Consider the following 14,859-nt stretch of genomic DNA (forward strand, 5'->3'; position numbering starts at 1 on the left):
CACTCTTCCATGGGGTTGGGTTCATTACCGGAACGCCGCATCTTGTCCTCCATTTTGGGGCGACCAGGTGTATGTTTCTTCCTGACCTCAGGAGGCACTATTGCAGCTGTTGCCACTGTTTTTGCTAGAACCCCAAATTGTGGTAGACCAACAGGTGGGCATATTTTGCTTGTAGAGGTCGCAGCTCTCACAGGTATCTCTGTAGACTTTTTCTTCCCTTTGGTAAGTTTTACAATATTAGCAGTACTGTGCATGGCTTCACACTCATCGTCTGAATAAGGCCTGAAGGGACACTGCTCCGTGTGGGGGGGTTCTATACACCAAGAACACATTTTCTTCCCCATTTTTGCAGAGTCTGTATTTGACTTCAGCAGGGCGGCCATTTCAAATTCCCAGGGGTTTTTTTTTCCCACACAGGTGTATTCTTCACCTTGACCTATTGGAGCACTTTTTCTTTAAATACAATGCTTGAAAGCTGCAAATTTCCTTGCTTCAGCAAAGGCATTTGCTTTACCCCATTTACTTGCTATTTACAATACGTCCGATTCAGCAAAAGAATTTGGTTTTCTGATTGAGTTCAGTAATTTTCAGTCTCATCTTTGGGTATTATGGCATTCACTCTTCATGCTTTTCCCCCACTTTCTTTCACTCACAGCAGGGCGACTTAACACTCAGCAATTGGCTTTGGGTTACCCTTTACACAGTTCAGCAATCCCTTTTTACCCGGCGAGGCAATTTTACACTCAGCACTTGCTTGCTGAAAATTCCCCTGCTTCAGCAAAAATGTATTTTTTGCAATGAAAACAATAAACAAAGCCTAGCTCCTCTGGAGCGCTAACTCACTTCTTGAACCCTGACTATGGCTGGAAGGCAAAGCTCCTTTATCAACAACCATGTTACACATTATTGTGATAGGCAAGTAAGGTTTACCTGCTTCAGCAGTCTCTCTCTCTCTCCTTTTGGGATTTGGGAAAAGAGTCCATCTGTGGTTTTGTGGCTTTCTTCAGTGCAGTGTAGATTTCCGGCCTGGATGTGTATCCCTTTAATTCTGTTGCTCAGACTGTTTGCAGGAACTATGTAGGCAAAAGCACAAAAATTCACAGGCAGTCTCCGGGGCCCCTTTGAACTTCAAGGGCCACCTTTCATCCCAACTTCTGACACCATATGTAAGAGACGTGTTCAGAGGTACGCAATAGACACTGTTTTAAGGTGAACTAAAAATAAGGCTTTTATTGCGCCTGCTTCTTTAACACATGAAAATCATCAAACATATGCAAATAAGGGGTTAAACAAAGCTTCTGCTTCACTTGGGAGTATTTCTAGGTAAATATATGCAGTCCAGAACTCCCTTTAGATAGCATGTTTCCCAGCCCCAAACATATAGTTTGATATGTGCAGATATACAACAGTCTTAGAAAGTAATGCTTATCTGTCTCTCTGGTAGTAGTAGGGGGGAATCCTTCTCTGCTCTCCTGGCAAAGCTTTTTTGTCCTAAGGCACTTTCAGGTTTTAGAAGTCTTCTCCCCTTGTTGTTTTGTTGTCTGGCTGTCAGTCTACAGCTCTCAAGTCCTCTCTGTCCCTTCCTGTTTCAGCCCACATGGGCGCTCAGGAGTCTCTCCTTCCTGTTTCAGGAGGAGCCTTTTCTCTAACAAACCTTCAATCTGCCAGGTGCTGGTCAATTAACCAGCACACTGCTGGATTAGAGGCAAGTTTTCTGAACAGGGTAAGTCCCCTGTTACAGAAGGCCATCCTCATCCTCATCACTGTCCCTGCCCTTGGGTGCTGAAAAACATACACAAGAATAAAAAGAGCCAATCTAATGTCCCCTAACCCCTTAATTACTAGTTATTATTATTAGTTATTACCTGCTATAGTAATTAAGGGGTTAACCCACACTCCCCCACCACTCACTCGGGAGGCCTAACCACCCTACCCCCTACCCTCCCGTGAGGCCTAACCACCTCACCCACTAACCACCTGGAAGGCCTACCCACCCACCCTTGGGGACAAAACCCCCTTCCCCCACCCCCCACAATAAAAACACTACACAGAATAGCCCCACAATAAACACTACAATATTTAATAAACATTAAGACATTGAATTTAATATTAATTCAATTCACACGCATAGTTACAATACAATGAACAATGTTAAGGATATGTTACAGGTTATTTATTTTTGTATTTTTATTTTTCATAAACAGATATTGAATCTCCTGGCGAAATATCTGAAAGTGAGCATGAATTTAAGGATGTACAGAGGCCACTAATAACACATGAACCAACTGGTACCGCACATCAAGTAAGTTTATCCGCAATTGATGCATCCGAAGCAAGAATATTGCAATCACAAACTTATCGCCATCAGGAAATTATGGCAGTTGTGTGTGTGTGTGTGTATATATATATATATATCAATTTATATATATATATATTTAAATATATATTGTTAAAAATATGGTCATGAGAGAGAGAGGAGAGAGGAGAGAGGAGAGAGGAGAGAGGAGAGAGGAGAGAGGAGAGAGGAGAGAGGAGAGAGGAGAGAGGAGAGAGGAGAGAGGAGAGAGGAGAGAGGGGAGAGGGGAGAGGGGAGAGGGGAGAGAGAAGAGAGAGATATCAGGAAAAACATATATAATTCTTTTAGATCTACAAATTCAATAGTGACATTTCATACTTACTGTTTTCAGCCTGCAATCTGTTTGTTCCAACGGAGATATTTTTCTACATGTCACAAAAATATAAAATACTCAAAATAAAAATACAAACAAATAAAGAATGGTTACAATGTAATCATGAAGAATAAGCATACCAATACAGTAAACAACTGACATATTGTGATGCAAGTGATGTAATGGAAAACTTCTATGTGTTGTACCAAATACGCATTCAGTGTTCCCTTCATGCTTGTGCATGTGTTGATTTTGAATAAGGGTCATACGGACACGTTAGCCAATGTATGAAATAACAATGCCAGACACTGTCCAACACCCCAAACATCCAGCCAAGAGCACGGACACAATACACTAATGAACTGTGGCAATGATAATAGATTGAATGGAAACAATGTAAAATGATTATACTATAACAATACCTGTCACAGTGTATGGCCATTTTCATCAGGATCTTCAAAATAATGTGTTGCCATCAACAGTAACGAAATTTCTACATGAGAAGAAACATACATCTGATTGATTATTAATCATTAATAAATTTGTATATTTGCACGTACATATGCTATACTTAACAATTATTTGTTACCAGTAAAAAAATACATGAACCATGTTATCCAAACTAGCTAACATGATAGACTTATCTAATTTGCTCGAGAAGGACGCCGGTACATTCAGCCACTGGTTTGCTTCCGCATACGTCACATCCGCCTGCATCACGTCCTGTGACGGCTCTAGTAAGGGCGGAAGATGCTGCCTGGTAGTTCGGCCTCCGTGACTTGCGAGCACCTCCCCGCGCTGTCTCTCCGTAGATCAGTGGTCTCCAACAGCTGATTCTACGCGTTTCGCTGCTGCTTCGTCAGGAATCAGGATGTTGGCGTCCTTCTCGAGCAAATCAGCAGTTCTCTCCAACGTAATGTTCTAATGCCAGAATGTGAGTGCATTAACTATAGTTTTGATATGTTTTTTATGTGCAATATACCCTTAATATATTACACTATTGTGCGCTCTCTCATTTCTTTCTTCTTATTCCTTGGGAGAAATATTAAGAATCTGAACGGTTCCACTTAAAATCAAGTTTATTATCACAATACCACCATCCATAAGGCTTCCATCACCTGAGGGTTTTTTTTTACAGAAAAGGGATCCCATCAGAGAGAGATGGATCTCTGATACATCTGTTTATCTGAACAAATTTGTGAGTGAGATTTACACAGACACTTTTTTTGGTTTCTAACTATTTAATACCATCTGCACTATTATTTGCCTCTCGTATGTCGCCTTGAAGATTATAACGCAGTGCAATATTGTGCAGAATGCAGCAACAAATGACTATTTCACACACCTTCTCAGGCTTGTACTGTAGGGCACCGCCAGTTTTATCTAAACATCTAAACCGACTTCTCAAAAGTCCAAGTGTCCGCTCAATAACCGACCGAGTGGATATGTGTGCCACATTATATCGGTCCTCTGCAGGTGATTGTGGGTTAGCCAGTGGAGTTAAGAGCCACGGTCAGATCTCGTATCCCGAGTCCCCTATAATACAGTGTAAACATGTTTTATTACAAATTATACAATGTACTAATGTTGGTTCCAATAATGTATTGTCTCCAATTCTGACATATGTTAAACAAATTACATATGTCACATTTGAGGTGTTTATCCATAAATGAGAGGACCATCAAACATTCACATAGCTCAATTTAAAACTGTATGATCAAATAGTAAAATGTAAAACTACACATTCATAGTATATTAACAAAGAAATGTCATGATGTGATGATAGCGATGTTGTATATATATATGGATAATCATAAAAGCTGCATTTTATATTACATGTGTTAATGTGTGTGTGTCTATATATATATTATCCCAAATGTATACACTCCACAAATAGTGTTATTAACAATGTTTTCGACTTTGGAACAATGACATGTAATTTTTTTCTCTTTTTAAATGTAAATATATGAAACACAATATATGTCATATTCATAATATTGTCATTTGACCACTTCATAGTGGTACACTTAATAATATGTACTCACCCAACAGACAACCATGCCCAAAATAGCCAGTTTCAAATGTATGGAAGACTGATGAGTTTCTCAGGATAGTGGAATCGTGGCTGGAACCTGAGAATCTGGCTACCACATTCATAATCTTCATCTTGGCATTGCATACCACCTGCACATTGATAGAATGATAGTGTTTGCGGTTCCGGTAGCCATGCTCACTCAGACAAGGCAGGATCAAGGCAACATTGGGGCAATCGACTGCATCCATCACACAAGGTATCCCAGCTATGGTATGAAAGCCATTTCTCATTTCCAGCCACTCTGTCTGCTCTCTAGGAAAATTAATATTATTTCTAGCGCGTCTAGTCAGTGCACATAGAAACTGGCTAAGGGTCTGCGAGAATGACGACTGTGAGACCCCACCTACTATGCCCACAGTTGTCTAAAAAGACGCAGATAAAGCGTGGGATACCACGGGAAACGCGTCAGAGTGTTCTTTTTGGCTGTTACTATGCCCTAAAATAAATTTTTGCACCTAGGATATTTTGTGATTTGCAGTTTGTGGTTTCCAATCTTCAGCAGCAGCAGCAGATGCACCGCTGTTTTCCCTGTACTCTCTTTAAAAAGATGCTGAGGCAAGAAAATGTAATGAGCTCAGCATTTTAACAAGGCCAGGGACTGCACAACCTATGGTTAAATCTTCTCCGATCTCTTCATAAAGAGATAAGATTGCTGCTGAACTCAATCGATAGCGACTAATGATCTCCTCCTAATTTAGTTAATCTAAAACAGTCCTTTCACGATATACACGTGGACGGGGCACCACCTCCCTCCTCACCACTCTCTCCTCACCCTCTGCCTCTCCTCTCACATCCTGTCTCTCTCCTCTCAACCAAAATAAGCCTCCGCCTTCTCATGAACAAGCGTCTAAGTACCATATCCATCTCCATCTCTACCTCACAGTGAGTGTTGAATTGTCATCCTTTAAATAGCTATGTGATTATGGCACATGATTTCAATAAATGAAAGGTGTGAAACAAACATATGTAAAATCTAAGCTCCACGTGTGTCTACAAACAATGAAAAAGTGTTCATTATCACTGAAAATCATTATAAGATGCTAATTGAAAAACATGTGACGTCAAGATTCTTAAACATTGTTTAGATAAAGTAAAACCGAGGTTTAGAATGCAAATAATTGTTATGTGCGCAACTGTGTGCAATAGGATTTGAATTTATCGATTAACGGTAATAGTTATTAAATCATTTAAGCATGTTGACGTATTAAGGTACTTCTGAACCTTCAATTGTTTACATAAACGGCATGTTTTTTAAACAAAATGTGCATCAATACAATCAATCTGTCCAACGGGCAAGTGATTAGTTAAACTCAATATGGAGCCATTGTCCTGTAACCGATAGCTTAAGCATGGTTATTACATTCAATTCTTGCACTGCATTGTGTCGAATGTAGTCCTGGAATGTTATTGAGTGGGCTGTTACTAGATATAATTGGTACCCTGCTAGAGAGGGTGGGACTAAAAAATTTTTAAACATTCAGAATATGAAGAATGTTTAACTTTAATAATGCTTTATACATTATAAACATTATGTAATGAAATGCAACATGTAGGGTATGAGCATTGATATGAGTGCAAACTATTGTGGAATAAGGAAGAATCTAATTATTTACGTTTACAAACATGTTTGATAATATATGAACTGTTTCTTTAAGAGGTTAGTAGAGGACTATCTCTTGATCCCGCAGAACATAAACATTGACGTACCCCATAAATAATCCTAACATTAACAAGTCGGATCTTAACACATAATTAATGGGCGCTGTGACATTATTAGGTCAATAAGCTCCCATTAGTAGGTGTGTGGTGGGATCTCTTTGTTGAGTGCTCACTTCACACACTCACTGTGGGGCTCTTCACCCCTTATTTGTTATCCCATATTATGGCTACAATGTGAGCATCTAAGCCTATACACTGCACGTCAATTTCTCAGACGACAGATTACTTCCTGGACGTTTTGCTATATTGCAATCATTATCCGGATATTGGAAGCACCTATTGGGGATTTACTTCCCATCCTTACAATAAGCTAAACACGTTCAGGTTAGAAATACGAATTTTATAAACACCACGGAAGCACTCATACAAAGTAATATGTCTCAGCTCCATTGACGCCATGCTTAAAACATAGATTATCTGAATGCTTTTTTTTTTAAGTCCCTTCTCGCTGCTCATAGCCTCTCATCCCCCGCTTCTTGCCAACTTTTTGTGCCGAAGTGATTTGGAGAGGAATTATCAATTCCAGAATGGCGAAAAGCTGATCGGGGCTACTAGAATTAAGCGAGTTTTAAAAAGTGGTGAAAAGTTGCTTTTCGCTGCGCGTCTGCTGAATTTTTTTTTCGACAAAAAAAAAATGTTGATTTTTTCTGCTGGTAGTTTGTTGCTTTCATTTCAATATATTCACTGCTGCAGGAACCTGCAATGAATGAGTCCACTTGTACGTGTTAAAAATAAGCCTACACATTGATTTGTTTTGTTTTTTTCCCCACGTTTACACATTTTAATTGCGGTGCTGAAGGATGTGCAAATCTACATAGAAATACATACATTATTATAGTCATTTGTATATAATTAAGAAGCTTGTTGTATAATGTTCTGCAGCGAATTAAATTAGAGTAAAATAAACTCCAGATTTATAAATATTTTTCTTTGATAAATTTAGTGCATGTTTGCCCCTTTTTTGCATCTGAGATAATTTGATTAAAAAAAAAAACCCTCCAAATTACCCAATTAAAATATATAAATAGCTACATACTTTGGAGTGTATTGTTGCTATATATTAAAGGCTGCAAACCAGAGCAAAACTTGGGCAAAAACAGCATCACATTTTTAAGAGAATATAATCTTATTGCTAAGCTACTGCCTTAAAATAGCACTACTTTGTGTGTTTTTTTAATTTTTTTTACATACATTAGATTTGAAGCAGGGGTCTCCGGAGCTGATCCCTGTTAATTTCAGCTTAGGGACCCCCCGCTAAACAAGATACTTATTTCCGTAGGTGCTTCCTGTTTCTCCTATCAGTTGAAATATCCCATGGGCCAGTAGGAGACTGTAAGGGATGATGTCATGGCTTCTTATTGGCCCACAGGACATGGCACATTTAATCCGCCATTACATTAGCCGCAACAAGCTCCGTCAGAGCTGCTACCTGCAAAGATGCCGATACCATTGGGGGTATGTACCCCAGTGAGGTCTGTATCTCGGGAAGCAGGGGGTCCCCAGAGCTGAAATTAACGCAGTTCAGCTCCGGAGACCGCCTGCTTTTATCCCATAACAAAAAAATAACAAAATCGAAAACTGCAGCCTGGAGTGCTGCTTTCATTTCTTTTGCACTGTTTTTTTTGCAATTAGGAGACCCTGGCACATAAGACCCTGTGGGATGATGGAATTACACAGCAAAAAATTAAAGGGTTAGATTCAGTGTATAGTATATTGCTAATGTAACGGTGTTTCCCCTACCCAGTGGGAGATTTGGCCATTACTACGTATGTGGTGCATGATATCTGCCGGTAACAGGAGGGCTGAGTTGTCCGCTGATGGTAGTGGGGACACAGGACTAGGCTTCTGGGGTTCATACCCTACATATTCTTTAGCAGTGCAGCGCCTCCATCTGCCGTAGGCTCCAGGGAAGTGAAGGTGATCTCCCACAGTAGAACCGATTACCTTTCCCCCTAGTAAGATCACACACTAGGCCGGAGGTATAACAACAGTAACGGTTTATTGTCTTCACTGTACAGCACAGTAACAAGGCAGGTTTCTGCCCGATGCAGCCCCTCTCAGCTACAACTGAAGGATGGTCCCTGGACCTTCACTACAGGCCAAGGGCACCCACAGCAGTCCCAGCTCTTCCCTGCCCCTCTAGCAGAGGCAGAGGTATGGTACATACTCACTCTCCCCCAGAGGGAAGAGGACCAGAGAAGGCCCAATATACAGCCTCTCTAATGTGTGACCTTCCTTCCCCAAGTGGGGGAATTCACTACTGAATTTTGGGTGGCACTGCCCTTAAGTACAGCCAGGAGGAGGGCACCAGGCCTGTCTCATGTTTGGCCATGCCCAGGCCTGATGTCACCGCCTCCCGCTGTCACCCAAGTGCAGCTCCTAGGAGGGGAAAACCCCATATCAACTACTGGCAGCCTGATTGTACCAGGGCTTACTGCCAGGAGGGAAGCAGACTAGTGGCCACAGATGGTCTGGCTACACTAATATTTCCCCATATGCAACAAAGGGTGAAGAGGCAGCGGAAGCAGCACTGAAATATTTGTGAATGTTTGTTTGGCTGAAATTCAAATTAGCATGTAAATTAAGGATTTATCCTCTATTCAATATGCTCCACAAAGTGCTTTTTGCTACATAAACTGTTTGATTATCACAATATTTTTTTCCAGCAGGTTCACCGAGTCAAAAAGACCTCAAAATAGTTGAACAGACTTGAGAGGTAGTCCAAAGAAGTGAGAAAGGCCTTGTGTGTGCGAGAGAATAGTGACTGAAAGAGACCAGTGGGAGGGAAGAGATGGAGGGAATGCGGGTGAGCATGAGATATTTTCTATCAGACCTTTCCTCTGTAATTGGGAAATATCAGTGGTGTTATTGCAGATTTGATCGCTGCGTTAAATTCCTGCTTTTTTGTTTATACTAATTGCCTGGTATTTCAGCTGCAAATCATGTGTAACTAATTTTTATTGAATTAAGCAAATAGTGTAAACACTTATGAGGGGAAAATAAATGCCGAAGCTGCTTTATCGGAGGCATACTGTATTTAAGAAGCCTCAAATGTACTCTATGCAGCTTGCATCGCATTATACAACCCCCTATGAGACCATTGTATCTCCCTTTAAATTGTGTTAAACACTCCGCTTGGTTTTATGTGGAGTAAATCTCCCGTTTCCTTTATAGCTAACACAAATCTAATTTATGGATACATTTAATATGTTTGACACATCCACAAGCAGAGCATGAAGGTAATCCCTGCTTTGTTTGATGCACGGACCGAATGTTAATGTTGTATAGTGTAACAATATATTTATGAAAGACTGATTAAAAAGAACATTATAAAAAATCTTTTTTAAATCATGACTGATGTGCATTCCACATAATAATATCCATTACTGTGTTGATCTCAGGAAAGCATTGTTTGTACAGTCTGCATGGCACACCCATACAGTGTAAATAAATGACACAATAGCAACAGCCTTGGGGTGACAGAAAATGCTGTACAAACTAACTTAACTATGTCGTTGTGAACTTCACATATACTGTAGATTGCATGTCACTGTCTGCTCACATTTCTCCAAGAAAAAGCAATTACGGGTCAGAAAGCTTAAGTTATATTAAAATGCCACTTAAACTTCATTCATTATTCTGACAAGTCTGCTTTTCAAGCAGAGAAATGTCGTCACTAAAATAACACGTAATCTGCTTGCTCAATATTTTATTAAAGGCATACAAACAATGAATTGGAGCCTGTAGCCTTGTTATCCTCCCATACACATTCTTATTGCCAGTTAGAGACTGAACATTTTTGCAAATAATGTAATTACTAACCAAAGCCATGAGGCAAAGTCCAATATACTCTGCATACCAAGTTTCTTCAATTCACACGTTACCTGCTTCAAATCTTGATTTAATTTAATAAATGTAATAAATGTAATAAATTTAAATTTAATGTACTCAACGTAAAAAAATATTTTCTATATATTATTGCTAATATTTATTTTTATATAGCATCAATTATGTCAGAAGTGCTTATACTAGGATCTACATACTAATGATCTCAAATACAGGGATTAAATATATAGTTAGGGATACAAGCATTACATTTAACTAAACTGAAAAGGAAGACCAAAAATCATGTTACTCTCACAACCCGTTACTCACTGCCACCCCCGTGTTACCCTCCCTCATATCACTCTCTCCTCCTCCCTCACGCCTTCCACTCTACCCCCATGAGTACCACTTCCACTCAACCTTCATGAATGTTTAGGACAGAGCAATGTGTAACCCTTTTGACGCCCGCAGCCTTCAAAGTATATCATGCTGTCCACCACTGGTCTAATATAATAGCAAATTTACTTTATTTTCCCTCTCACATTATTATAATAACATGTTGTTATGGGTAAAGAAAAAAGAGAAAGCGCACAAAACGCCCTTGGAGAAGTACAGTTTTAATTAAAAAAAGACATAAAAAACACATATGGTTTTGCACTCACATGGTGTCCATAAATAAAAGTCTTCACACTTATAAGGGTGTGTGGCGCCCACTCAGAGGGTCCTGTCAGGTCCTGTAGTATCTGGATCCTTATGTCTGTCTGTTGCTGTGTACTCAGTCAGTGCAGTTGGTGCAGGTGCTGCTGTAACGGCAAAAGCTGTGTGATTGTGATGATGCTCGTCTCCGATCAGGAAGCAAACCCACAGGGCTGAGGTAGGGATGCTAATTAACCGACCAGGGCCCAGGGACAGAGTCATGTTATAGTATCCGTGGTCAGTAAGAAGGCAAAGGGTCATGGCAGGCGGCAGTGGTGCAGAATCCAGGGGACAGGCAAAAGGTCAGGGCAGGCAGAAAGGCAGCGAGGTCGGGGTCAGGGTCCGGGGTCAGCAACAGGAATTCCAAATGAACAGGGAAGCCACAGGGATAGGCAATCCACAGGGACTGGCAAGACACACAAAAGGCTTAGGAATGGAGAAGGCTTGGGAACTAGAGCAGAGGGTGGCAGGAACATAACAAAACGTATACAATGCTCAGGCAGGGGCTGGAAGTCACTTTTTGCTATTTAAGCCCTTGAATAGGTTCAGCCAATATAGCAGGCTGCCAGTAATCAAAATGTCCACAGCAGCCAGGTAAGGGCGGGTTCCTGCCAAAGCCTGAACTGGAACCCTTACAGTGATCTACCTCCGCAGCATTTTGCAGACAACCAGAGGGACTAGACCAGGACTTTGCAGGAGTTGGAAAAAAATGTGCAGGTTCATTGGAATTACCACCTCACCCAGTAGCTTACCCACACCCATAGAAGCTTATGTCTCTTCACATTCTGGATTTATTTGTACTTTGGTTCCGGGATTTTTAGAGCACCCATTTTTCCCATATATCTTCTCAGGAGTTGGGCTACTGGCCAAATCTCAAAATAAACCACAAACCCTATGCATTTTGTGATATTATTCACTTCTTCAGGGGTTGAAACACGTAGGGTTGGTGGTTGATTTTGAGGTTTGGCCAGTAGCCCAACTCCTGAGGAGAAAAAGTGGTAGATATCCAAGCCGAGGTCGAGGGTTGCAGAGGTCCGGGAAGTATGGTAGGGGTCCATGGTCAAGGTAATTGGAATGCAAGACAAGGTAACCCAAGGCAAGACAAGCAATGCAGGGTATAGCAAGCAGAAGCTTATGGACAGCACTTCGCCACTAAGTAGAGACTACTATGCTCAGCCGATTTGGAGCAGGGATCATTGAGCATATAAAGGTCGGTGAATCAATTGGGTGAGAGCTACACAGCAGAAGCAGATGATTGACTCTGGCTCTACAATCAAATCAAAGACAAGGAGCACAGCTGAATATGATAATCACTATTGTATTACTTGATCGTCATGCGGAGTTAGCACTGCAGGTGTCCTAGATGAATCAGCTGTTCTGCTGTCAGTGCTAACTTGTGTTTGGATCCTGCACCTGACAACCCCTGAATGGCACCTTCGCACGATCTTGTCAGCGCGAGGTGCCTCACCAGGAGCATCATTAGACACTTCACAGAGGCGTGGCCTAAGCCCGATCCTCACAGATGCACATCAGGCACTGCAAATTTCTCAAAAGAAGAATTTATTGGGTCAACAGCAAATTCGACATTTCGACGGCTCTAGCAGAGTTTCTCAAGTGGAGTGGCGTGATTAAAATGTCTCAAAATTCAGAAATAAACAGTAAAAACCCATAGGTGGGGTGTATGCCTCTGTTTTTGAACATAACACAATAAATGTGTTGATTTTTTTATGGGAACGCACTTCTGGGTATTTTTTCAATTTTCTCTGCTGGTATTGCTCTGTTTTTTCTTCTTTGTTTTCTTGCAATCAACACAAACGGACTGAACACTGAATACCCTAGGACGTTGGGGTTGAAGTTTGGACGCTACAATAATGAAGTGAGTCCTTCTGTGATTACAGAGCACAACTTATTTCCCTAGATGGCTGAAGGAAGGTCTGGCCAATTTATATATGCAATGGGCACTGGATGTGTTAAACCTTTACTACTGTGATTTGTGAGGTTTCCCAGGCAAGCGTTTGTTCCTACCTACTTAAACCTCATACATCAATTGCATGATACCCCAAGGGTACTTTCTGCCGGAATATATATATTTTATATCTTGATCTCTGTCACTGGTTCTGAGCACCACACATTTTTATGAACTATGAAAATTAAATGTGTCTTTAATTTATGATTTGGTTTTATTCACTAGGGGCTGTAGAAATGTATCTACATAAATAGCCAGAGGTTGATTAATGGAATTTGTTGCAGAAATGATAGGTCTCCCTGGTGGATTTTGGAGACCTTTATGTATTTTCGGCAACAAGTAGAATACAGGACAATGTGGATTCTTCATAGTTAAGATGTCAACCTCTGTTTCATTGATCCATAAATTATTCAACCCCAACTGTAAAATACCCCTAATTTCTTGTTGATATGCAATTGTAGGATTTAATTTGATGTAACAATCTGTGTTATTCAGCTGTCTAGCAGCTTATTCTTTATTTTGTACATTATTTTGAAGTACCAGTGCTCCACCTTTGTCTACCTTTTTAAGAACTATATTTTTATTATCAACCAACATAGTCAAAGACTTTTCTCTGTGTCAAGTTAAAATGCATGTTATATTTTTTCTTAAAATATTTACTAAAATCATTTTTCACTAGTCTTATAAAGACACGTACAACAGGATTTTTAAATGGTGCTATAAATTTAAACTTTCATTTACATACCGTTGTTGTAATAATTTAAGAAGAAAAGAATTAGTGAGAGATTACTATTTTAATATTGCTTTTAAATCATTAAATATTGATTTGAGGGTATGTGGGAAGATGGACTTGATCCCTGCTGACAGTCACTTAAACATCTTGTCTTCTTTATAAATATCATAATGCTGTTGCAGAGGATTGTGTATCAGGAGGAGAGAGGATCGTCGCTTAGCAACTATACAGACAACTGAGGACGCATGCGCGAGTTCGTGATGATGTCAGACGCGGGTGGAAACATTGCAGGATTTCGTAATGGAAACAGACTGCACAGGCGTGAGACACCGGCAGACAATTACAGACACCTGTGATTTCGGGGGTATTTATTTCGGACTTTTGAGACACTTTAATCACCCCACTCAACTTGGGAAAGTGCTAGAGCAGTCGGAACGTCAATTTTGCTGTTGGCCCAATAAATTATTTTTGGGAGGGGGAAATTCGCAGTGCCCTAATTTGTTTTCTTACCTGGCTCGTGGCTCTATCCCAGGTCAGTGGAAAATTCTTAATTTACGAATGCTTTGAAAACTTTGCTCTTAAATGTATTACTTAGCAAAATCAAATATATTTTTTATTATAATATAAATGTCTTACCCGTACATAGGGCAAACTCACAGACACAATGGAAAAATTAGGTATCTATGGCGCACACTGGTCAAATAAGTGGATGCAAGTAATGACAAACTGTGCTAAAAATGAAAAGCCAAACATATCACCGTCTCCTGCTGCAGTTCTCCTCATGTCCTTACAGTGTGGAATCGCTCATTCTTGTGTGTAATGAGACCTCATGCATAAAGAAGCCCATGTAGAGAAGCAAATGGCATATTAACTTTTTACTACAGGTCACAAAACAACACTGGGGGGAAAGGGAACACTCATAGTCCCCCCACTAGTTCAGGCACTGAGCGAATTGCGGCACACTCCAACCTTTCTCCGGTTCCTTTGAATCAGCTATTCGTCCTCCGTGAGCACGGCTCTCCCAATATCTGCCTGAACACTCAGTGCTCTCGGATGGTGTGACGTCAGTTCTCCGAAGTCTTGGTATGTGGCGTCTGAAATCCAAAAGACCCTATGTGTTCCGCACCATTACTCTGTTTCATCAGGGGCTCTCAAG

Source organism: Ascaphus truei, chromosome 4, assembly GCF_040206685.1.
Source record: "Ascaphus truei isolate aAscTru1 chromosome 4, aAscTru1.hap1, whole genome shotgun sequence".
NCBI classification, from domain to species: domain Eukaryota; kingdom Metazoa; phylum Chordata; class Amphibia; order Anura; family Ascaphidae; genus Ascaphus; species Ascaphus truei.